This window comes from Schistocerca serialis, chromosome 1 (assembly GCF_023864345.2).
Source record: "Schistocerca serialis cubense isolate TAMUIC-IGC-003099 chromosome 1, iqSchSeri2.2, whole genome shotgun sequence".
In the NCBI taxonomy this organism is placed as follows: Eukaryota; Metazoa; Arthropoda; class Insecta; order Orthoptera; family Acrididae; genus Schistocerca; species Schistocerca serialis.
Window position 1 is genome coordinate 737,731,287 of NC_064638.1, and position 25,576 is coordinate 737,756,862.

Here is a 25,576-nt window from a genome sequence, read left to right on the forward strand (position 1 = left end):
TTGAGAAAAGAAGTAAACATATCAGCTGCACCAAGAATATGTAGAGTTTTGTTTATGTGCCTATAAATAGGTATAATTTCTTTTGTTCTAGTTGTCATTGTGAATGGTCAGTGCATGGCATACATTAAGACCTAGACACATTTGTTGTCCATCAGTTACATAAATAAAAGTTTTAGCTCATTAAAAAGTTAAAAAACAGTTCTTCTGAAAATCATTAGTATTCAAAGAGAGGATCAGAATAGTGGGCACTTAGCCATTTGCATAAATGAAGGAATTCCAAACAGCAAATACGATAACTAAAATAAAAAGAATTTTCTTCACCAATGTGTAGTTATTTGACATAAAATGTTTCTTGAATTTTTTGGTCAGCTTCACCACAACTTTACCCCATTTGACGGTACCATCTAAAGTTGTGAAGGGTGGGAAATATCTGCCAAGGTTCAACTGTCTCCTAGAAAATGTCTATGATAGTAGAGATACTTTCATCACAGGATCACATTGAAGTGACACATGTATAAATACATGGTCCAGTCAGATTAATGTGATCACCACCTATGTTCGATGGCAAATTGCAATAACTGCTCACAGATGGTGGGTGGCAGCACTAGCGGTGGAGGGTATCGATCGTGTTGGGGGTATGTGGCAAACAGTGCAGTCGTAGTCGTGATGTGGAAATAGAGTGATTTATCTGACCTCCTAAAGGGTATGATCATTGGCTTTCAGGCCATGTGTGGAAGCATTTCCAAAACAGCTAAGTTTGTAAACTGTTCACATGCTGTTGTGTTTAAAATACACTGTGCATAGCAAAATGGCACTATCCAAAACAACCAGTGTCAAGGCAACTGTGGTGCACAGAGGGCCATAGACGACAGGAATGAATGATGGCTGTGGACATGTGTGGATGACCCAACTGTTGAGCAACTGACTGCCCAGATGAGCCGAGGGGCTGCTAACAGTGTTTCCTCAATGACTGTTCAATGTACATTGCTGTGTATGGGCCTCCACATCTGCCATCTGGTTCATGCACCCATGCTGTCTGCTGTTCATTCGTGACAAGGGCTAGAATTTGTTCACCAATACTATAATTGGAATTATCTGAGTGGCAACAGGTCGCCTTTTCAGATGACAATCGTCAGAAGGGTCTGGGATGCGGGAGGGAGCATTATGATCTGGAAAATGTTTTCATGGCATTCTCTGGGTGATCTTGTCATTTTGAAAGGCACAGTAGGTCAATACAAATAAGCATCTATCATTGGGGACCATGTCGTCCCCTATATGCAGTTTGTTTTTTCTTGACATGATGGCATCTACCAGCAGGACAATGCAATATGTCACACTGCTTTAGTGTACGTGCATGTTCAAAGAGCACCAGGATGAGTTTGCTGTTCTCCTCTCCCCTGGCCTCTAAACTCTCCGGACTTGACCCCAATCAAGAATCTGTAGAGCCACCTAGATAAGCCTGTTTGTGCCATTGATCCTCAACTGAGAAACATACAGATGGTCACATTAATGTGACTGGAGAGTGTTTGTAAACTTCCATGGCCAGTGTCAATTTGTATAAAATAATTTTGGATGTTTGGCTACATTTTTACAAAACTGTGAAACATATATACTATCAACATTTCAGCCATCTTTACAATGGTTCTCTTCAGGGTTGCTAATTGCTAGGTTCTGGGGATGGCCTTTGCTATACACTGTCTTATTTTGGTTGTCAGGTTACTACCAACATCACATTCTAGGATGCCAGTGGCCATTTTGAAATATGAACCATAACTGGACTGGATAAAATCATTTCATGTGTTAGGCCACATCACTATAAAATATTAAAACAACTATACCACCAGCATTTCAATCATCTTTGCAGCACCTCTCGTCAGGGCAACTAACTTCTAGGTTATGGGAATGGTCTCCACTACATATTGTATTATTTCGAGGTATTGCACTTTTAACACCAACTGGTGGCCACAATGCAAACTAGGTGAATTTACAGTTCTACTCATAATCAATCATATTTTTACATGTAATATGTTGGAAAATAGAGAATGTTGAAAACGAACAAACCATTTAAAGTAGCCCTGCATTTGCTGACGGCTTAGTCTTCAACATCTTGTATCCTGAATCAATGAAAGTAGAGGGTGTTATGCCGTAGGAATCATCTAAACCAGGGGCTGCCCAGATTTCTGGCACGCAGTCTGAGCACAAGGAGGAAGAAGAGTGGAAAACTGTGCATGTGCCACATTTAAATGGCGATGCGGTCGCACTGCATGTGACTTGGTTCTATATTTCATATTTCTAAACAACATAGATCACAAACAAAACAAATTTTCAGTATTGTAATTGTTTTTGGCTCGCTAAAGATATATACAATTTTTATCTGGTACAAATTGTAGTCATACGGACAGACGCAGACAATTTCACATAGTTTCACACTCAAGTTGCCACGTTATCTTGACTTATTTAGTTTCATGATCGAAACAATAAAGCTGGCCAGGTGCAAGTAGGACTCGCACACTAAGTGTTCCGTACAAACTTAATTATGTATATAGGTAGTTTATCTATTGCAGAAATCGAGACCTCTACCGTTTTTGCCTGTTGTGGACACTGATACTGGCAAGCTATCGGTCCCAAGGATTCCAAATTTTTCGAGAATGTATTAATTTCAAGTTTGACATCAGTTAAATGCCAAATAAGTTTTTTTCGTGTGATATAATTACAAATTAACAATTTTCGGATTTTTTTCCTTTATTTGTACTGCGAAACCTTGTTTTTTGTCAAATTTAATGATTCTAGACCTACAGGAAGTAGCCTATAAATTTTGATGAATGGGTTAGCGAGCTGCAAAATATGTCACATACATGGTCGTATCTTTTTGTTGCATTGACTTACAAGCTTACATTTATTACACTGCCAAGGGCTTACGGATCTTAGTATGTGACTTAAATCTGGACTTGATACGTCTACCCGTTCCTGAGGAAAAGGGCTTTTAGCAGACGGGCAAACAGGCAGACAGTCTAATAACAAACTACAAAAATTTTTTTTCTTGTGATATGATAAAAAATTTACATTCTGGAGAAGTTCCTTTATTGTGCTGTGAAACCTCGACTTTTGCCAAATTTCATGATTCTATGCCAACAGGAAATACTCTGCGGGTTTTGATGAGTGAGTTTGCGAGTATCAAAATATGTGACATGAATGGCCATATAGTTCAACCACACTGACTTAGAAGCTTAAATTTTTTACACCATAGTATTTGACAAAAATTTCCACTTTATACAAGAAAAGAGTTTTCAACAGTTGAATAGACAGACTGACAGACGGATAGCAAAGTTATCATGTAAGTGTTCCATTTCTACCAACTGAGGTACGTATCCCTGAAAAGGTCTTTCACACAAATATGTCAGTTGAAATGTTGGGGCACTTTTGCAACCTCATTATGGAGACTTGGAAAATCTTCCTGAGGAAGACACTGTAGATGCCCCAGACAGTTTTAATGTAAAAACATTTGGCATTAAAACTGGAATTACCCTGCAGCTCACTCAGTTACATACGCATATGCACAGAAGCACCTTCAACTGAAATGGCAAATGGTCACGAAATCTACTCGAAATGTCAGATGGACAGTATCCTTAGAATCTTTGTTGTTGTTATGGTGATCAGTCCAGAGACTGCTTTGATGCAGCTCTCCTTCCTACACTATCCTGTGCAAGCTTCTTCATCTCTGAGTAACTACTGAAACCTACATCCTTCTGAATCTGCTTAGTGTACTCGTCCCTTAATTTCCATCTAAGATATTTATCCTCCACACTTCCCTCCTATACTAAATTGGTGATCCCTTGATGCCTCAGAACATGTACTATCAACCGATCCCTTCTTGTAGTCAAGTTGTGCCACAAATTCCTCTTCTCCACAATTCTATTCTGCACCTCCTCATTAGTTACGTGATTGACCCATCAAATCTTCAAATTTCGAAAGCTTCTATTCTATGGGGGGATGGAAGTTGCACCCAGACGCGAAATATTACGATACGCCTGCATCCACTAGCAAGTAACTTCAGTAAGCACTTGCTGGGGCATTTACATTAGAAGAAAAACTTCTCTAGTTGAATTCTTCAAGTCATTAGGGCAAGTTTATTTCAGGAACTTGCTGAATGCACTTGTTGCAGAAACGCCGTTATTCTTAAAAACCAGAGCAGTCGCCACTGTTGTTGCATATTATAAATGAATAAAAATCATGGCATAACACAAAAATTAAAAAAAAAAAAAATACAAATAATTTTGGAGAGCACATATTTCTTTCTGTTACCAAGAAGCACTAATTATTTAACTAAAATCAAAGCATTACACTTAGATTAAATACTTTGAGCCTGTCATATGCAAATTTCAAACATGTGTTGTCTAATGTATAATCAAATATTCTATAGCAGGAAACAAAATCATTGCACAGTATGTCACCAACAGACTGCATTTTAATTACTCTTAGAGTTTTGCTAGCAGTATTTGCTACTTTTATCACAAATGTAGTGCATTCATGTTTACAGTAACATTAAAAAAAAAAAAAAAAAAAAAAAAAAGCAGCTAAAATTTAAAGACATCTGTACTACAGTTCCACTTACCTTCTAGTGGAATAAATAATAAATTGATTGGTAAACTCGTTTCGCATTTCCTTGACTGTTTGTGCCAATTATAGGTGTTTAGGAGTTCTAATAGTAGATTTGTCTTGGCCCTCTGCCTTTGTGTCATTCTCCTTTTCGACACTGGTATTTTCGCACTGATAGGCCTACTGAAAACGCACAACTTCTGTAAGTTTGAGAAAACTTCCACGAAATGGCAAATTCGACAAGTTCTTGCAGGAAGATATAAGAAATTAGGACGAATTCTCATCCTGCAGCGGAGTTTGCATTGATATGAAACTGCCTGGCAAATTAAAACTGTTTGCCGGATCGGGACTCGAAGCTGTAAACTTGGTCTAGCACATAGTTTTAATTTGTAAGGAAATCTCATGCAAGGAACTGTTTCCACAAACTTGCCAAATTCTTGAAGTGTACGAAACTAGCGGACGTATGATTGGATGGATAATGTACAATACCACAGCAGTAAAGTCGTCAGACTGCCTAATAAATATGATTTCAGGATTACAATATTAAGAGTGATTGCGAGACAGACAAATAAATTGCAGCGAACTACTAGCTAAAATAAAGGAAAGCAAATCAGCCGTGAAAGTGTACATTGTGAATAAAATTGCTGAAAGCAGAGGCCACAAAGTAGTTCTATTGCTGCCATACAACTGTGATCTGAATTTGATAGATTTGGCATGGCCTAAAATAAAACACAATTTTAAAGAGAACATTGTCACTGCGGCAGTGCTTTTTTTTCTGAAAAAAGTTTGAGGGTACTCCGACATTGGATATAATGCCGCGAAAATTACTTACAACTGAAGCATGGGATACCACTCATCTGCTTTTAGACATGACGTCATCAACATGTCGAACTACAAGAAGAATGGTATCGGACTCTTCAGTTGACTTACAGCGCAAATGAAGCAGGCGATGCTGAGAAACACCCAAATATGCAAGAGAATGTGGTATCGAACACTTTAGTTGACATCACCTCAAATGAAGCATGTGATTCCCATCAACCCCTGAACAATAAAAGAAAATGGTATCGTACACCTCAAATGAAACAGGTGAGTCCAATCAACCCTCTGACATACAAAACAATACAAGTAAATATTACCGAACACATATTTTAACCTTTTCCCACCAAAAACTGCACTATTGTCATTTGTATTGCAATTACCAAAACGAACAAATGAAATAAAAAATTTACGTGCGAGAAATAAACCTTTGGCACTCTTCCAAGTTCTCAACATCGTAAAAAAATTACTTTGGCGGCGAAAAAGTTTAGGGGCACGCATCCCCCAGTGTTCCCCCAGAAAAACAGCACTGGGCACTGGTGACATGTTGAAGGAAGATTGCAGAATCTTGTTAATGCTTTTCTTTCAATTACTGCGCAGGACTGGCAAGGTGACTGCAGGAAAGTACAGCACTTGGAGCAAGAGTAGGCCAATTGGACTCAAAATGGAAATGACATCAATGAAGTTATCGTCAATACCACGGCCTCAAGCGATGATGATGATGATCTTGAATCAAACACAAATGACAGTGATCTTTAGTGAATATAATTTTGAGAATTCTTAAGTACAATTTATAAACATTACTGTTGCACTGGGTTTAATAAACGCAATGTGCAAACAGATTCAAAAACTCAGTTTTTGACTTTCGATTCTTAGTATTGTAAGTTTTACATTCATTTACTTTCATTTTCCATGAGTATCGGGAAATAAATAATGCATAAGTTATAGGTAAAACTCTGAGCATAGATATGCTGAAATCAGGCGATTTCCGATCCGATGGAAGTACCACTTAAGCGGACAATATTTCCATGAATGTCGCCTCCGATTTCGTGCTAAGCACAAAACGCTGGTAGTGGTGCCAGCACTGCTATAAACTGCCGATGCCACCCTTCCCTCACCACTCTTCTAGCCTCAGCACCAGAGTGCGGGGGCACAGCCGTTCCAGACAGTGACAGCTTAAATTTTCAATTTATCGTGGCTAAACAATACGCAATTTTGTGGAATAAAAAGTAAAATACAGCAGGCTTATTTTAGAGCAATAAAATCAACGAGGAGTATTTAAACAACACTGAAATAATGGTAAAAATAAATGTTATATATCCTACATGAAAGATTTCAAATGGTTTATCCCTAAATCCCAGTTTAAACACAGGAGTTCCAGAGACCACAACTCGTAATATAGGTTACAGAAAAGTCACCCAGCCAGTTAACGGTTAGCAACCAATGTGATAACTCACAACAAACTAAAGTCTAATTTGAGAAAACCAGGGCTGCATTTTGCAAAATGATTAATATGTTCATAAGCCATCATCTCTCAATCGAAACAAAATTAAGATTTCTATTTGGTACATATTTCCCATCCTTTTCTATGGAGCTGAGACCTGGACTTTGCCCGAGACAACAGGCAAGCGACTTGAGGCGTTTGAGATGTATGCAAAGAGTGCTGTTGACTTATAAAAGTATTAACAACTACATTTTCCACAAAATGAAGAAAGAAAAAATAGTCTCAAATAGTGAGAATTTATATTATGCATAAAGAGAAAGTGAAATCAATCTCATATCCCTGTTTTGGGTGCCACGGATTAGTGGGACTGAGATGCTTGTTGGTGGCTTACCTTTGTAGAGACTCAGCAGCAATTGCATCAGCTAGCAGAGGGAAAACTCTGGTCAGCAGCGGAATGGTGCCACAGGACTATCTTGGACTTAGCGGGTCCTGAGCCTTTGTAGTATGCGAACACGTTTTGTGAATTGGTGCCAAGCGATAACATTTTCTATTACACATTTGCAGATTGTCATTTTGCCTTGAGTATCCACACCTGGGCCCTCTGCAATTGGTGACACTGCAATAGTAGTGGTATAAAAGGGCTGCTGGTGCATTTTGTTAGTTCAAGTTGCATTCATTCAGCGGCAAACTTGATTGATTTATGACCTTAACCTATTGCTTGGCTAAGTGGCTTATGAATCCCTAGGGGTTGAATTATGACCTCCTGGGGATAACCTGTCCTTCTGAGAAATCTCACAACCCTCCCCCTCTCCCTCCTCTTCCCCCATTCCACTGGAAACCTCCAACTCTCTCCCATCCCCATCACTGATACAAGGAAACTTTTGTTATAAAAGTAATTGACAAATTAATTAAATCGATCAATTAATTAACCTCTCCCCATCTGGTAAATCTCCCAGCCCCCTCCCCTCCCCCAACTGCAAATTGACAGGAAAAGGACTCAGTTTGTGCTGGAGAGGAAGAATCTCACGACAGGAAATTCCATTACATAGCAGAGGATGCACCGTTTATTTGTAAAATTCAATTTTCAGGGATTGAATTTCTTAATTTTGCGGGAAAGGTTCACATCCATCAACTAAATGTGCTAATTACATAATTACGCTGCTGCAGATTGGACGTTTTGCCTTGTAGGAAAAAGTTTTCGTGTGTGTGTTCACCTTGACATGCAGGGATCGACTGAGCTAGTGCACAGTGGCACTCCTCGCTACCTCCCTCCCCATCCCTCCCAGAGAAAATTGGTGGGAAAAAGATTCACTCTGTGATGGAGAAGAAGGACCTCACAATATGAAGTTCAAATCAATGTCAGTATATTGATGTATATTCTTTATTTAATCAGTTTTCAGGAGGCAGGGCTGCCCCACTCGGGCAGAGCTCACATGTGCAGCCCTCACCCCCACTTCCCTTGACATAACAACTGCAAGCACCAAGGAGTGGAGATTTCTTTTAACGATTACAGCCACTGTTGAATCATATGTGTGGCACTCTCAAATCTCGAAACGAGTCACCTTTTTCGAACATATCTGCTAAGGACCCCATGCTGCAAAACTTCCGGATGGTTTTAGACAGTCCCTCTGCATCTTGTAACTGTTCTTCAACCTCTGCCCACCCTTCCTGCAGTTTTGTCAATGTGATCGTTCCAGTTTCAGGTGGGACTGAGTGGAAGTCAGAGAGCACTATATCCACCACCTTTTACATCCTGTGGACTAAGAGGGTGAGCTCAGTTAATGTGACTGGACTGTGTTCTGACCACTCGATGGAAATGGGGACATGTTGTCAAAGCTCCAGTGTGTAAGGCCAGTGCCAAACGAAACTTTCTCCTGCAACATGAGGTAGCAGAAAAGACAGTACGAGCAGTTACAGTGGTGTTTCTTATTGTGGTAATTAGGAAGACTCCACATCATATGGGAACTGGAAGGAGAAGCATTTTGCTTCTGTGTTGCGTTGCATTTCCAAACAACATAGAGGTGCTGCAGTCTGAAGGAAAGCTATGTCCCTCAGCATGCGTTGATGTCTGTAACCCACACATCCTCTCTATCTATGTTATTTTGTACCATCCAACAGAGAAAAACTATGGACTATGAAAGCTTCGCTAACACCACCTAGTAGATGACTCAACAATATACTACCACGTCCCTCTCTTTCAATATATCAAAAACAAATTCTGTCTGTGTGCTGACATTGAGGATATGTAGTGATCCTGCAGATATTGGTCCATTGGAGCAGGTGGGCAGTAACTGAAGTCGCTTTCACAGACCAGTGTAGAGTTTCATCGCTTGTGCTATAGTAGGGCTATATCCCACACCCTATCTATCACAAGGAGAGGATTCTTGTGTTGTTGTTTCGTAAGCAGTTTGTTACATTGTTTTTCTACTATAACACATCCAAGCAGTGTGTGCTACAACTTTGTATACAGCCATACATTTCGTTTTTCCGCCATAACTTCGAGGTCTGGATCAGGTGCTAAACTGACATTAACACGTTTCAATCCATTGGCTCTCAAAGAAATCTGGCCATTGCGTAGTGTAAACTATGCTGCTCCTGTGACGCACAGTATAATTGAAATAAAAGTCAGAGGCAGTGTCTTTTACTAACAAAAATGTGGTAGACATCGCAACATATGGAAACTAAAAGAGTTTGCAGCATTGAGGAGTGTTTTCAAACAGCAGTCCAAAGGTGATAACCTCTACATTTAACTTCGTCTTTCACAGTGACGGGGTAGCACATGTCTAGGTGTTCCATTTCGAAGAGACCGAGAGCACTGATTCCTAATACTGCAGCTGTATGCACGACCACTGTTTCAGTGCTGACCATCCTGGGAAGGTGTTGCTCCCACCAAAACTCTCACCATGAGAGTGGTGTCAGACAGTCATTATGTGGTGATCAACAACATACCAGTGGACAGAAGGGATGGAAAAGACACCGTCAATATGGGACAATGCAATGTAATAAGCGCCATAGTTGATAGCGCGATCAATTTTAGCAATTTTACCAGTTTTTTCCATAATTTCAACGTCAACGAATGACATGGCAGCATGTCTCCCAATTTCTGTATCATCGCTAAACCACCCTCCACTGCTTTGCATGTACCATATACTAGATTGCGAATGTAGATAGACTGTGCCATATGTCCATTCATTATTAATTCTCGAACATATACACCAGTCAGCGTCCTATACTGATGCAGTTAGGTTATCTACATATTTATGTCACTTAGGCCATAGTATATAATTTATGATTACAATTGCTCATCTTTCGTTATGTGGGTAGGAGTCACAGAATATTGTTGCATTCATAGGATAAAGTTGGAGATTGAAAGATCCCCATGCATTGTCTTTGACCAACCCTCTCTACACCACTGTCGCCGATTTAATTTGCAGCTGACCAGAAGTAGGAGGGTGCTATACCCATTACATTCCACATCTCGTGAAGGAACAGAGCAAGCTGAGTCCATGGCTGATATTCAGCAAAGACTGTTCCATGCCAGTCTTTCTCATGGCACCCACGCAAGTGTATTAGATCTCCCCAGATGCACACATGTTGAGGAAGTTAGCACACCTTATCGGTATATGGTAGATATGAGAATGCTGTGATGATGTAACAGACAAATGTGTGGTTTATGCATGATGGAGCTCCAGACAGACGGAGTTTGAAGCAGTTTGTGTAAGTTAACTGTGCTATCAGTTCTAAAATATTGTTATAGTGACTGGGGTCAGAACCAAGAATGTATCTCCAAGAGAGACATGACACTGGAACGTCAACACATGCACTCTCAAGGCTACACGATTCTGCACTTAAACCTGTTATGTTGAAGCCATGTGCTTTTCTAAGAATTAGTCATGCAGAGTGCAACGCCCTTAATACTCTAACGCAGGACATACACTCCTGGAAATGGAAAAAAGAACACATTGACACCGGTGTGTCAGACCCACCATACTTACTCCGGACACTGCGAGAGGGCTGTACAAGCAATGATCACACGCACGGCACAGCGGACACACCAGGAACCGCGGTGTTGGCCGTCGAATGGCGCTAGCTGCGCAGCATTTATGCACCGCCGCCGTCAGTGTCAGCCAGTTTGCCGTGGCATACGGAGCTCCATCGCAGTCTTTAACACTGGTAGCATGCCGCGACAGCGTGGACGTGAACCGTGTGTGCAGTTGACGGACTTTGAGCGAGGGCGTATAGTGGGCATGCGGGAGGCCGGGTGGACGTACCGCCGAATTGCTCAACACGTGGGGCGTGAGGTCTCCACAGTACATCGATGTTGTCGCCAGTGGTCGGCGGAAGGTGCACGTGCCCGTCGACCTGGGACCGGACCGCAGCGACGCACGGATGCACGACAAGACCGTAGGATCCTACGCAGTGCCGTAGGGGACCGCACCGCCACTTCCCAGCAAATTAGGGACACTGTTGCTCCTGGGGTATCGGCGAGGACCATTCGCAACCGTCTCCATGAAGCTGGGCTACGGTCCCGCACACCGTTAGTCCGTCTTCCGCTCACGCTCCAACATCGTGCAGCCCGCCTCCAGTGGTGTCGCGACAGGCGTGAATGGAGGGACGAATGGAGACGTGTCGTCTTCAGCGATGAGAGTCGCTTCTGCCTTGGTGCCAATGATGGTCGTATGCGTGTTTGGCGCCGTGCAGGTGAGCGCCACAATCAGGACTGCATACGACCGAGGCACACAGGGCCAACACCCGGCATCATGGTGTGGGGAGCGATCTCCTACACTGGCCGTACACCACTGGTGATCGTCGAGGGGACACTGAATAGTGCACGGTACATCCAAACCGTCATCGAACCCATCGTCTACCATTCCTAGACCGGCAAGGGAACTTGCTGTTCCAACAGGACAATGCACGTCCGCATGTATCCCGTGCCACCCAACGTGCTCTAGAAGGTGTAAGTCAACTACCCTGGCCAGCAAGATCTCCGGATCTGTCCCCCATTGAGCATGTTTGGGACTGGATGAAGCGTCGTCTCACGCGGTCTGCACGTCCAGCACGAACGCTGGTCCAACTGAGGCGCCAGGTGGAAATGGCATGGCAAGCCGTTCCACAGGACTACATCCAGCATCTCTACGATCGTCTCCATGGGAGAATAGCAGCCTGCATTGCTCCGAAAGGTGGATATACACTGTACTAGTGCCGACATTGTGCATGCTCTGTTGCCTGTGTCTATGTGCCCGTGGTTCTGTCAGTGTGATCATGTGATGTATCTGACCCCAGGAATGTGTCAATAAAGTTTCCCCTTCCTGGGACAATGAATTCACGGTGTTCTTATTTCAATTTCCAGGAGTGTATATTACCATTATCTGACCTACATCCACCCTGCAAGTTTTCAGTCCCACATACTGTGGCGACAAACTTTAAGATGATGAAACTTCCTTCTACATCAAAGAAAATCATAGATTCTTTATGATACATGCACAATACAGCTTTCTGGAGTTGTATAGCGCCCTCTGTTCACATCCAATTGTGGCTAAGAAATTACGCTATGCTCGCACCAGTCCCACAAAATGAGTTTCAGCAACCGGAAATGCCTCTTACAAGGAAAGAGACAAACGCTTAGCAGTTATGTTTGACGTGTTAAGTTACTTGGTATGCTGCACTTAGTCCGTAAACAGCACAACCGACAAGCAAATGTATATACAGCAGCTTGTTGTACCTAACAAACACCTGTCACTAACTTAGAATCACTGCAGTTATGAAACTGAAGACTCGATCTATGTCCAAGAACTGGCAGAAAATATGGAGTATTTTGCATACATCTCGGTTTATTTAGAGGAGGGTGTTGAAATAGGTTTTCTATCGATGTACTTGATTCACCTCACATGTGCTGGAAGTCCTCTGCTGAGTGTGGTATGGAGACTTTTGCTGTTAACGATTGCAGGCAGATAGCGCTCTAAGTCACACAGAGAACATGCAGTTGTGTACGAGCCAATTCCAGTTTATACCATACAACTGATTCACGACGAAAGAACAATGGAAAAAATGGTTAAATTCATATTGCTCTCTCTAGAATGCATCATCAGTCTACCATCAAATCATACCTCGTTACAGTCCCTCTCAACCGATCCCTCCATCTACTTTCTATTATGCTTTAGGCAGATCCATAACAGTTTAGAGGCAGATGGTTCCCTTTTCCAGGAAAGCATCAAAGACAGCATGTATCACTATTACCTCAATAGACATACAGTAGAATTGTTGTTATAAAACCATGCAGCAACTGTTCTGTAAGATATTTGTTAGCCGACAAGACATGGTTGTGACTGGTGGAGAGTACAGAGAAGCACAGTACAGAGAAGCACACTGTAAATACAATTTGTTAGGGTTTAAAACACCTAAACAGTCTTGCACAGGGTCAAACACGTGATCTATCCTGTAATTGTATATTGCAGTCCCCCAGCTGGTAATACAACGCTCTTTAGCTAAAGACACTTTACAAAAATCTGTAAAGTGATTGCTGATAACTTTGAGGCCACACTTGGGCTTGTGATCCGACGTATATAAATTTATTACTCTACATTTTGTGGCCATCCACGTTAAACGTTCTATTCTAGCCATCTTATCGCTGTCGACGAAAAATGACTGTTTCCGTGGTTCCCGCTGGTTCCATGTTAACTTTTCCTCATTTTCCTCTTCTGTCATATACTCGTTCCCTTGTACAAGAACTTACCTGCACCAAGCAGAAGACATACTAGCACGCCCTAATTCTCCCTCAGTTTCCCCGTATTTTGGCATATTTTCCCTCAATTTATACGTATTTTCCGTCAGTTTTCGGGTAATTTTATCCATTTTATGTCACTTCTGCCCAAGCGATCTTGACATCACTCATCGCCATGTTCTCTAAAATTGCTTGTAAATGTAGTACAGTTGTCAACACCTAGCACAAATGCAATATTTTTCTGGTCAGATGGTTCAGTATAGCATTGCCTCCAGTCATTTCCAACCACATATTCTACAGCTGCAGTGCGTTTTCTGTATGTCTGTGTCTGTGTGTGTGTTGTGGGTGGCTTCCAGGATTTATTCCTCCCGCTGGTGGATCCGCCTTGGGACATAGAGCACATTTCCGGACGTAATGCGTAGTGGATCCTCCTTCAAACCGTATCCCGCGCGTGGCGTATTGTGGGTCCTCATCCGAACACTGCTCCGAATATAACTTGTGGCTGATCCACACTCGAGTCTACTCTGGGCAATGGAAGCTATCTGTGACACAGACATGCAGAAAATAGAGCAAATATACTGAAACGTAGAATAGCTAACTTTGGCATGAGGGAGTTGCAAATATCGGCTTAATACCACGTTCCTTGGCCGAATCACTTTCTAAATTCGGTGAGAAGAATGATTATATTACGAGCTTACACAGCTGGAAGAGTACACCCGAGCTAGTTCCTTTAGGACACTTCTCTTCCAAACAAACGGCTTCAGTCAAAGCACAACTTTAACCACCAGTATTACTCTTATCGCCATTTTAATACAAAAAGTTTCACCAATAGTGCCGCGTTTTCGAGAGATCCTCGATGTGTTGGTGTTTTGAAACAGCATTTATTCACTGAATATTAAGTAAATGAGCTGCTGTTTTAGTTGGTCTACAGTAGCTACCTACCTTTTTTAATCACAGTCCAACTCCTAAAACCAGTTCTGAGAGTTTCTAAAAATAAGCTTATTTGGTCGAGACACCTGAATCCTGTTGAATATGCGCGGTATTGGATTCAATGCTGGCTGGCTTCAGTTGCTTCTTCTATCATTTTTTAGGGAAAAATAGTGAGTACAAATTTTTTTGGTATTTTTCGGAGTTAAATCTTACCAACACTTTAATCTCTCCAATATCCACAGGTCAGTCCACATGAAAGAACCTAGAGAGGTGGCACGAAGGTTAGCACACAGGACTTGCATTCGAGAAGACGATGGTTGAAATCCGTGACTGGACATCCTGATTTAGCTTCTCCTTGATTTCCCTAAATCGCTTCAGGCAAATGTCGGGATGGTTCCTTCGAAAGGGCAAGGCCGATTTCCTTTCCTGTCCTTCCCTAACCCGAGCTCGTGCTTCGTCTTTAATGACCTCGTTATCCCTGGAACGTTAAACACCAATCTCCTCCTCCTATGAAACCAGAACTTTGCACATTTACAAACAACGTAACTTCGAAAATTAACGTATCCTACAGTAGAGAAAAAGCGTAACCTCCAGATCTTTCTACAATGAGATGAATGTTGTTGGTCTGCACGTTATGTTCACATCACGTGTTGTGAACCGAACTATCGCGAAAATCGATGTACAACCATATTCCGCGTCGATACAGTTTGTGACGCCAAGATGACGTCACGTTTGCACAAAGTTTTGTGAACTGCAGCTTACCCGTTAGGCGGGTGATGGAGCCACTCAGGGAAATAGCGGGCAGGCTGGAGAGAAGGCCAGTGTCGACTCTATTTGCTTGCCAGGGAGTCTCGTCTGAGATGTGGATGAAGAAGCTCTGCTGGCAGCCATTGAGGGTAGTGGGTGCATCCGGCTGCAAAGCGTGACTCATGTCGGGATGTACGGCGCCCTCCGCTTCGGTTCTGAGGCGATTCTCAATTCCAACGGGCAGCTCCCTGATTAGGTGAAAACAGCTATTGTCACTCGTGGGGTGGAAGCACAGCTGTCGTTTTGTAGCAACATTCCCAGAGGCGAACGCGGTCAGCTGGCTTGGAGCCGAATGGAAGGCTGAAACCAGGGGCTCAGACGATTCTGTGATGATCTTGGATGCTGATTTGTCGACAAACCTTATCGGATGAGAAAATAGGACCCCCTTTAATAGGTCAGACATTCACCACCCACAGGAAGCGGCTACCAGGGTAGCGGAGAAAGTCGGCGCGCACATGTGGGATTTTTAGGATAGAGAGGTCCCTCCACAGGCCCGATAAGGAGTTCAGACAGCGTAGCATTCGTAATAGCAGATTGGAGAAAGAAAATTTTAGTGTAGTATTAGTAACTGCAAGAGCTCCTATGGGAAGGTCCCGGAACTAGTCTCGCTGGTAAACGTTAACAATGCCCATTTGGTATTACGGACAGAAAGATGACTGAAGCCAGATGGCAATAGCAACTGAGTTTAAACCCTGCTGGAATGGATATCGCAAGGATAAACTCAGCGCTGATGGCAGAGGCGTGTTGATAGCAATAATATCTAGTGAGATTAGTACAGATTCAGAATGACAAATAGTTTTGGTGAAGAGTAAGTGTTAAACGAAGGTAAAACATGGTATAGGATGATATTATTGACATCTGAGGAGAAGCTTGGAGAATATTTCGCGTAATTTTCCACGTCTTATTATAGTTTTACGTGGAGATTTCAGTTTTACCAGCTATAGACTGGCGAACTCAAGCAATTAGGACGGGTAGTAGGGACAGAGAATCATGTGAAATTGTTCTAACTGCCTTATCCGAAAATTACCTTGATCAGTTAATCACAGAACTGACTCATTAAGGTAACACCATAGACCTGCTGGTGAAAAACCGACCGGACATTTTCGACTCAGCGTAGAACAGGGAATTAGTGATCATCATGTCGCCACAGCACCGCTGAACACTGCTGTAAACGGGAGCACAAAGAAAAGTAGGAAGATTATTCTATTTAGTTAGAGCGACAAAAGACAGATTTTAGACTACCTTACACGTCAACATGAACATTTCACCTGCAGCACTGAGAGTATTGAGCATAATGTTCAAGGGCGAACAAAATTGTGAGGGATGGAAAGGTCCCACCGTGGGGGATGGAAACAATCCACTGTGATCTGATAAACGTATTAGAAAGCTGCTACGAAAGCAAAGAAAGCTTCACTGCAAATTGCAACTTAGCCAAAGCATTACAGACAAACAAAAACTAAACAAACCCAAAACTAGGCGTAAGGAGGGCTATGCATGAAGCGGAGCGTTCGACGAAATCGAAAATAAAATTCTATCTCCCGACTAGAAAGAAAATCGTATGATGTTTTGCTCTTGTGTTAAATCAGTAAATGGATCGGACCCATCTGTCCAGACACTTTGTGACCATATTGACACTGAAAGTGAGGTCGAAATACCAAACGTCTTTTTCCAAACTCTTTCACAGAGGAAGATAGCATTGTAGCACTTTAGTTCCTCATTTAAAACGTCACAGGTGTCGGAGTAAGTGACAGACGGACAGAAAATCAACCGAATTCGCCCAACAGAGGAAAGGCCACTGCACCTGACGGGATACCAGTTCGATGCTCAGAGAGTATGCGAAAGAAGTTGCTCCTCTTCTGGCAACAGTGTAACGTAGGTCCCTTGAAGATCGAAGCGTTCCTAATAATTGGAAAAAAGCACAGTTGATTCCCGTTTTCAAAAAGGGTCGTCGAACAGACGCACGAAAGTATACGATTGTATCTTTGAATTTTAGAATATGTTTTATGGTTATGCGTCCTATCATCTCTGGATGCTGAAAATTTCCTCTATAGAACTGAACATGGGTTCCTCAAACAATGATCATGTGAAACCCAGCTCTTTCTGTTCGTCCACGAGAGCCAGAAAGCAATAGATGCGGGAGCCCAGGTAGATGCCGTGTTCCTTGACATTCGAAAGGCATTCGATAGTTTCGCATTGCCAATTAATAAACAAAATACGAGCGTACGGAATATCAGTCCAACTGTGTGACTGGGTTAAGGGGTTTCTAGCAAACAGAACACAGCATGTCATTCTGAAATCTTTTGTAAAAATACTTCGCGCGTGTGCCCCAAGGGAATGTTAGAGGACCATTACATTTTACAGTATATATAAATGACCTGGTAAAAAATGTCGGAAGTTCCGTGAGGATTTCGCGGATGATGATGTTCTACATAGAGAAGTCGCAACACTAGAAAATTGAAACGGAATGCAGGAAGACATGCAGACAATCGATAAAGGGAGTGCAGGGAGTGGAAATTGACCATCAACATAAATAAATGTAGCGTATAGTTAACACACAGACAAAAAGACCCATCACTGTATGATTAGACCACTCCAGAACAGTCACTAGAAATACACTATGTGATCAAAAGTATCCGGACACCCCCAAAAACACATGTTTTTCATGTTGGGTGCATTATGCTGCCACTTACTGCCAGGTACTCCATACCAGCGACCTCAGTAGTCACTAGACACCGTGAGAGAGCAGGATGGGGCGCTCTGCGGAGCTGACGGACTTTTTGATAAGGTGATTGGCTGTCACTTTTGTCATGCGTCTGTACTCGAGATTTCCTCACTCCTAATCATCCCTATGTCCACAGTTTCCGGTGTAATAGTGAAGTGGAACCGTGAAGAGATACGTACAGCACAAAAACGTACAGGCCGACGTCGTCTGGTCACTGACAGAGGCCGCCGACAGTTAAAGAAGGTCGTAATGTGTAATAGGCAGACATCTATGCACACCATCACACAGGAATTTCAAAGTGCATCAGAATCCAATGCATGTACTATAACAGGTAGGAGGTGAGAAAAGTTGGATTTCTAGATCGAGCTGCAATTCATAAGCCACACGTCACGCCAGTGAATGCCAAACGACGCCTGACTTGGTGTAATGAGCGTAAACATTGGACGATTGAACAGTGGAAAACCTTGTGTGGAGTGACGAATCACGGTACACAATGTGGCAATCCGAGGGCAGGGCGTGGGCATGGCGAATGCCCGGTGAACGTCATCTGCCAGCGTGTGTTGTGCCAACAGTAAAATTCGGAGGCGGTGGTGTTATGATGTGGTCGTGTTTTTCATGGACCTTGCACCCCTTGTTGTTTTGCATGGCACTATCACACCACAGGCCTACATTGATGTTTTAAGCACTTTCTTGCTTCCCACTGTTGAAGAGCAATTCGGGAATGGTGATTGCATCTTTCAACGCGATCGAACACCTGTTCATAATGCACGGCTTGTGGCGGAGTGGTTACACGACAATAACATCCCTGTAATGGACTGGCATGCACAGAATCCTGACCTGAATCCTACAGAACCTCTGGGGTGTTTTGAAACGCCAACTTCGTGCCAGGCCTCACCGACCGACATTGATACATCAGTGCAGCACTCGGTGAAGAATGGACTGCTATTCTCCAAGAAACCTTCCAGCACGTGATTGAACGTAGGCCTGTGAGAGTGGAAGTTGTCATCAAGGCTAAGGGTGGGCCAACATCATATTGAATTCCTGCATTACCGTTGGAGGGCGCCACGAACTTGTAAATCATTTTCAGTCAGGTGTCCGGATACTTTTGATCACATAGTGTAGTTACTACCTTGAAATATCTAGGGCTGTGCTTACTGAGCGGTTTGAAGTGGAAAGATCACATAAAATTAATCACGGGTAAAGCATGTGCCAGGTTGAGATTCATTGGAAGAAGGCTCAGGAAATGTTGTCCTTAAACAAAGGAAGAAGCTTACAAAACATTCACTGGACCGATACTCGAATGTTGCTTTCAGTCCTGGATCTGTACCAGGTAGGATTGATAGAAGAAACTGAGAAGATGCAGAGAAGGGCAGCACGTTTTGTTACAGGTTCATTTAGTATGCGCCAAAGCGTCACGGATATACTCAGCCAACTCCAGTGGCAGACAAGGCAAGAGAGGTCTACTGTTAAAAGTTCCGAGAGCATACGTTGCTAGAAGAGTCAACCAATATACTGTTTGCTCCTAAATACACATCGCGAAGATTGCGAAGGGAACTTGAAGATAAAAGAGAGATTCGAGGTCACACGGAGGCTTACCAGCAATCCTTTCGCGCGAACCATATGCGGCCGGAACACGAGAAGAGGGAAGTGACACTGGTACAGTATCAAATGGTTCAAATGGCTCTGAGCACTATGGGACTTAACAGCTGAGGTCATCAGTCCCCTAGAACTTAGAACTACTTAAACCTAACTAACCTAAGGACATCACACACATCCATGCTCGAGGCAGGATTCGAACCTGTGACCGCAGCGGTCGCGCGGTTCCAGACTGAAGCGCCTAGAACCGATCGGCCGCACCGCATAAAGTATCCTCGGCCACATACAGTGAGGTGCTTTGAGGGATATAGATGTAGTAGGAAAAGTAGATGGCAGGCTGAGATTTGTTGGGAGAATCTTAAGGAAACGTGTCTTACAAAACACTTGTTCTACCTATTATAGAGTAACGGTTAGCAGTCTGGGACCTTTATCAGTAAGTATTAGTAGAAGAGAAAGAGAAGATTCAAAGAATAGCGACGTGTTTCATCATGGGACTGTTTAGTAAGTGCGAGGGCGTGACAGACGCTCAACATATTCTAGCGGCAGAAACTACAGGAGAAGCGTTGTGCAATACGGAGAGGTTAACTGTTGAAATTTCGAGAGACTACGTTCCAAGAAGAGTCAGGGAACATCTTATTCCCTTCCACACACTTCTCGCGAAATGACCAAGACCAGAATATCAGAGAAATTAGAGCTCACACGGAGCTTTGCCGACAATTCTTCTTTCCACGTGAATTCGTGGAAGGAAGAAGAAATGGGGGATCAGATAGTGATGTCACGTGTACCCTCCGCCTGCGGAGTGTAGATGTATATGTAGGTATACTTGTTATTTATTGGCTGAGAGTGTCCGAATTTAAAACATAGAACAATGTCGCCCGCCAGAGTTTTCGGAGTCTTGCATATGCATCTAATTGTAATAGTAGGTCCTCTAATTTCTGTGTGGGACTGCAAACTACACTGAGAACTTCGACTACATTTGCAGTTGCACAGGTGTGAACAAAAGTTAACTGGAGTCTGCTCGTGCCCATTTTCCTATGCCTCAGACGAGAGTCTACCGAGATAAGTGAAACGTAACGCATGCGAAGGCTTAATATTAATGACTGAAGTTAGTAAAAGATAAGGTGAGCGTCCTTCATTCGTTTGCGCGAGTGGAACTTGGAGTACTTTTTTGTATCTGGCAATGTAAGATATATATTTGCTCAATCCTCAACAAAATTTCGTATGCATTCTTATCGACAGATATCTCTGAACTGTAGCCGTAAATGATTAGTGATAAGTGCTCACACAACATCAAGAACATGTTACGTCAAATTATACTGTCTTGTAGTTGTCATACGACGTCTTCCTTTCGTTAGCGATTCCAAAACCATTGCATCTGCACTCAGTAGAACTCTTTGTCTTCCCTCTCCCTATACGGTAACTGATTAGCCGAGAAATAAGGAACAATAACCTTCTTCCAAAGCATTTTAACAAGCTTTCTAATCAACAACCCACTTCACTTTGAAAATTATTCTATCATTCCTGAATATAAAATCAAGAGAAGCAATGGATCTCCACGACACGCATTCAGACAAATCTTAAGTGACCGATATAAATGGGTGACAGTCGAAATTTTGTTAAAAGCAAATTAACATTATTTCACCTGGTAAACTCTTAAACTCTGTAACACCCTACACGTCACTTATCTGGTTTTGGTGTGTGTTCACCCCAGGTAATCGACTAACAGGTCAACAGAGAGTGCAAAACTGCCGCAATGTCGGATAACGCAAAGAAAGTAGTAGGGCCCTGTGACGCCTGATTGAACTACGGTGGCAGTGTTGACATTAATTGATTCAGAATTGATCCCTTTTAATTAAAAAGGGGTGCACATTGATGTTATATTCAGCTATTGAACACCAGATGCAAATGTTGAACATAAAATTAATTAAGAAAGTGACTTGGAAATTCAACTACTTGATTGAAAACAGATGCAGTCGATTAGCGCAGATTTATTTTAACACACGACCTTCAATCATCACATTACATGACTCTCCTAACAGACAGTGGTAATAAATTGCGTTTGCGTGGAGTAAAGCGCGATAACTCAGAAGTAATTCCTATCGACTGACCCAGGCGTAATGCGAAGTGCGAGAAGAATTCTACAATACACGGCCCATGAAACCCTCGTAGAAACTTTGCTGACGTGATCCAACAAATTAATCAGTGGCCGGAGCGGGCGCAATATCACCGAATTCAGCGTGGCGGGGCGTCGTCGTTATGCGGACGTCGGCCGACCTCGTGGTGCTGCAAGGCTGCGCTCGTCTATTCACTTCTAGCTATCTTGCTCAGTACATAGCTGAACGAAAACTTTCTATCTCCAAGCTCAATCTTTCCGTTTGCTAAGTCCTAAACTGCAGAGATGCTCACTCTCTCTCAGGCAAGCTGAGTAAAGAACGCCACGTCCACACTCTAGGCAAGCTGGAAACGGAAGACCACTATGGGGACTTCTCCCAGTCCGCTCTTCACCTCGGTTTTCCCTCCAGCAAAATCACTTACGCCAATTGCAGCGGAAGTCGCGTTAATTATGTGTCGCTTCCCAGCGCCTACCAATGCCTGCTCTGGGAAGTGGACAATTTCCCACAAAATTTCCCTCCTCTCAACTTCTGCTATTTAGCTCCTCCCAGGCCACCCATCAAGGTTAGCGTCTGCACAAAACACCAATTTTTCCGGAATTCTGACTCCCAGGAGAGTACTTCAAATTCCTGGGTCCTATACTCCCATCGGAGGCCGGCGTACTTCATTCTGTCGCTCTTCACCTGATTTACTTCAGACTCTGTGGACCGTGAATTCAGCGTGAAGTTGCTATAGTCATGAACACGCATATTTTGGCCTCTGTTGACCGCTCCACCGTCGCTTTCCGCGGCTTTCTCGCATGTTTCACTGAAAATGGGACGACAGACATTTATCAACAGGCGTACAAGTTCTCCGTCTGCTTCCCGGTACACCAGCATGGGGTCAGCCACCCATTCACTACCACTCATCTTAAGGCAGCTGGAGGCCGCGCCCCGTTACCACTTTCTCAGAGCTTGAGCCGCTCTAAGCTGCCTATTGTCACATCCCTTCGCTGCTCCCAGCCAGCCTCGGTCAACTCTTGAACACTTCCCTGTGATAAATTAGCCTCCAGTAAATTGACGCGTTTCCACAAAGTTTTCAAGTCATGTGAATTACTTTAAAAGCGTCACTCGACATTAATTATTCCAATACGTCCATACTATACCCTCTACAAGATGCATTGTGCCTTGTCAGTCATTTTTGTTCAGCCCTACTGTTCGCTCAGCGTGAGTTAGGTGATCTTTAATGACTTCATGTAAGGGGCATAGTTCTTGTCATCTTACAACTCCTGTATCAGAAACGAACATTTACACAGAATAACAGGACAAGTGCGGGTAGAATTCGCCCTCTGAGTGTTCCGTACAGGCTTAATTTTGTACAAAGGTGGTTTGTCTATTGGTTTTGATGAGTAGGTTTGCGACTATCAAACTATGTAACATATATGGCCGTGTCTTTTGACTGCATTGACTTCGATGCTCAAATTATTTACACTGCAAAGGGTCCGTAGACCTTAGTATTTAACATAGATTGCAAGGTGATACGTTTATTTGTTTCTGCGAAAAAGGGTTCTTAACAGACGGACAGACAGGTAGACAGACAAGACGGCAAAAAACATATTTTTTTATGTGACTTAATTAGAAATATTCAATTTCTAGATTGTTTTCCTTTGATTCTTTCCAAATTTTATGATTGTAGGTCAACAGAAAGTACCCTATAAGAGTTCGATGAGTGAGTTTGCAAATATCGAAATATGTGACATAAATGGCCATATTTTTGATATCATTCTACATCTACATCTATACTCCGCGAGCCACCTTACGGTGTGTGGCGGAGGGTACTTATTGTACCACTATCTGATCCCCCCTTCCCTGTTCCATTCACGAATTGTGCGTGGGAAGAACGACTGCTTGTAAGTCTCCGTATTTGCTCTAATTTCTCGGATCTTTTCGTTGTGATCATTACGCGAGATATATGTGGGCGGTAGTAATATGTTGCCCATCTCTTCCCGGAATGTGCTCTCTCGTAATTTCGATAATAAACCTCTCCGTATTGCGTAACGCCTTTCTTGAAGTGTCCGCCACTGGAGCTTGTTCAGCATCTCCGTAACGCTCTCGCGCTGACTAAATGTCCCCATGACGAATCGCGCTGCTTTTCGCTGGATCATGTCTATCTCTTCTATTAATCCAACCTGGTAAGGGTCCCATACTGATGAGCAATACTCAAGAATCGGACGAACAAGCGTTTTGTAAGCTACTTCTTTCGTCGATGAGTCACATTTTCTTAGAATTCTTCCTATGAATCTCAACCCGGCGCCTGCTTTTCCCACTATTTGTTTTATGTGATCATTCCACTTCAGATCGCTCCGGATAGTAACTCCTAAGTATTTTACGGTCGTTACCGCTTCCAATGATTTACCACCTATGGCATAATCGTACTGGAATGGATTTCTGCCCCTATGTATGCGCATTATATTACATTTATCTACGTTTAGGGAAAGCTGCCAGCTGTCGCACCATGCATTAATCCTCTGCAGGTCCTCCTGGAGTACGTACGAGTCTTCTGATGTTGCTACTTTCTTGTAGACAACCGTGTCATCTGCAAATAGCCTCACGGAGCTACCGATGTTGTCAACTAAGTCATTTATGTATATTGTAAACAATAAAGGTCCTATCACGCTTCCCTGCGGTACTCCCGAAATTACCTCTACATCTGCAGATTTTGAACCGTTAAGAATGACATGTTGTGTTCTTTCTTCTAGGAAATCCTGAATCCAATCACAAACCTGGTCCGATATTCCGTAAGCTCGTATTTTTTTCACTAAACGTAAGTGCGGAACCGTATCAAATGCCTTCCTGAAGTCCAGGAATACGGCATCAATCTGCTCGCCAGTGTCTACGGCACTGTGAATTTCGAAGATTAAATGTTCCACACTACCAAGGGACCATAGACCTTAGTATGTGATATAAATTTCAACTTGTTATCTTCATCCGCTCCTGAGAAAAGGGTTTTTAACAGGCGGAGAGGTAGACGGTGGACAAAGTGATTCTATAAGGGTTCCGTGAGAGAGAGAGAGAGAGAGAGAGAGAGAGAGAGAGAGAGAGAGTGTGTGTGACCTGTCTGTAAAGATCACAGTGGCTCCACATAATTTTTTATTCTATTCACCTTACAAATAGCTGGTATCACAACAATTTCCACGTGTGGCTGTTATCACGGAAGTAATCTTAGGTGAAGAGAATTTGTTCACTCTTTAACTAAATATACACCGAAAAGCTGTACCTGTTAAACCAATAATAGATCGCCTATGAATTGGAATTAAAGCGAAGAAATGTAAAATAGGCAATAAGGAGTAATTACTGACATTCATCCGGTTCAGCTATATGATGTATGCGAATCTCCTTATCTATCGCATACAGCGTTCTTAGAAAGAATTTATGACTGCTTCATTGCTGTGATATATGCATCTATTTGTCAGAACGTTAGATATTTTCATGCAAGGAATCATCTTTCAGTACGCATTCTCTTGCTCCCAACAGTTAAATAGAAACAATGTACTATGAGGAAAAATGTTCATTTTCAATCGAATAATTGTTTTGGTGAGGGTGGATATACCAAAGGGTGCAAAAATTGCTATCAACTCTCGCTCTGTTAACATGTATTTGCAAGCATAATGATAAAAATCGAATTCAGATAGTTCGTAATGACTTCGACACTGAATTCCCAGATTATCAGACAATATGGGTAAACAGTTTCAAGGCTGTCTTGCACGTGAAGGGGAACGCCATTTTCAGAGAAGTATCAGCTGGTTTGTCAAAAACGTAAGAAAACAATGACTGACTTTTGCTCAATGTAGCAA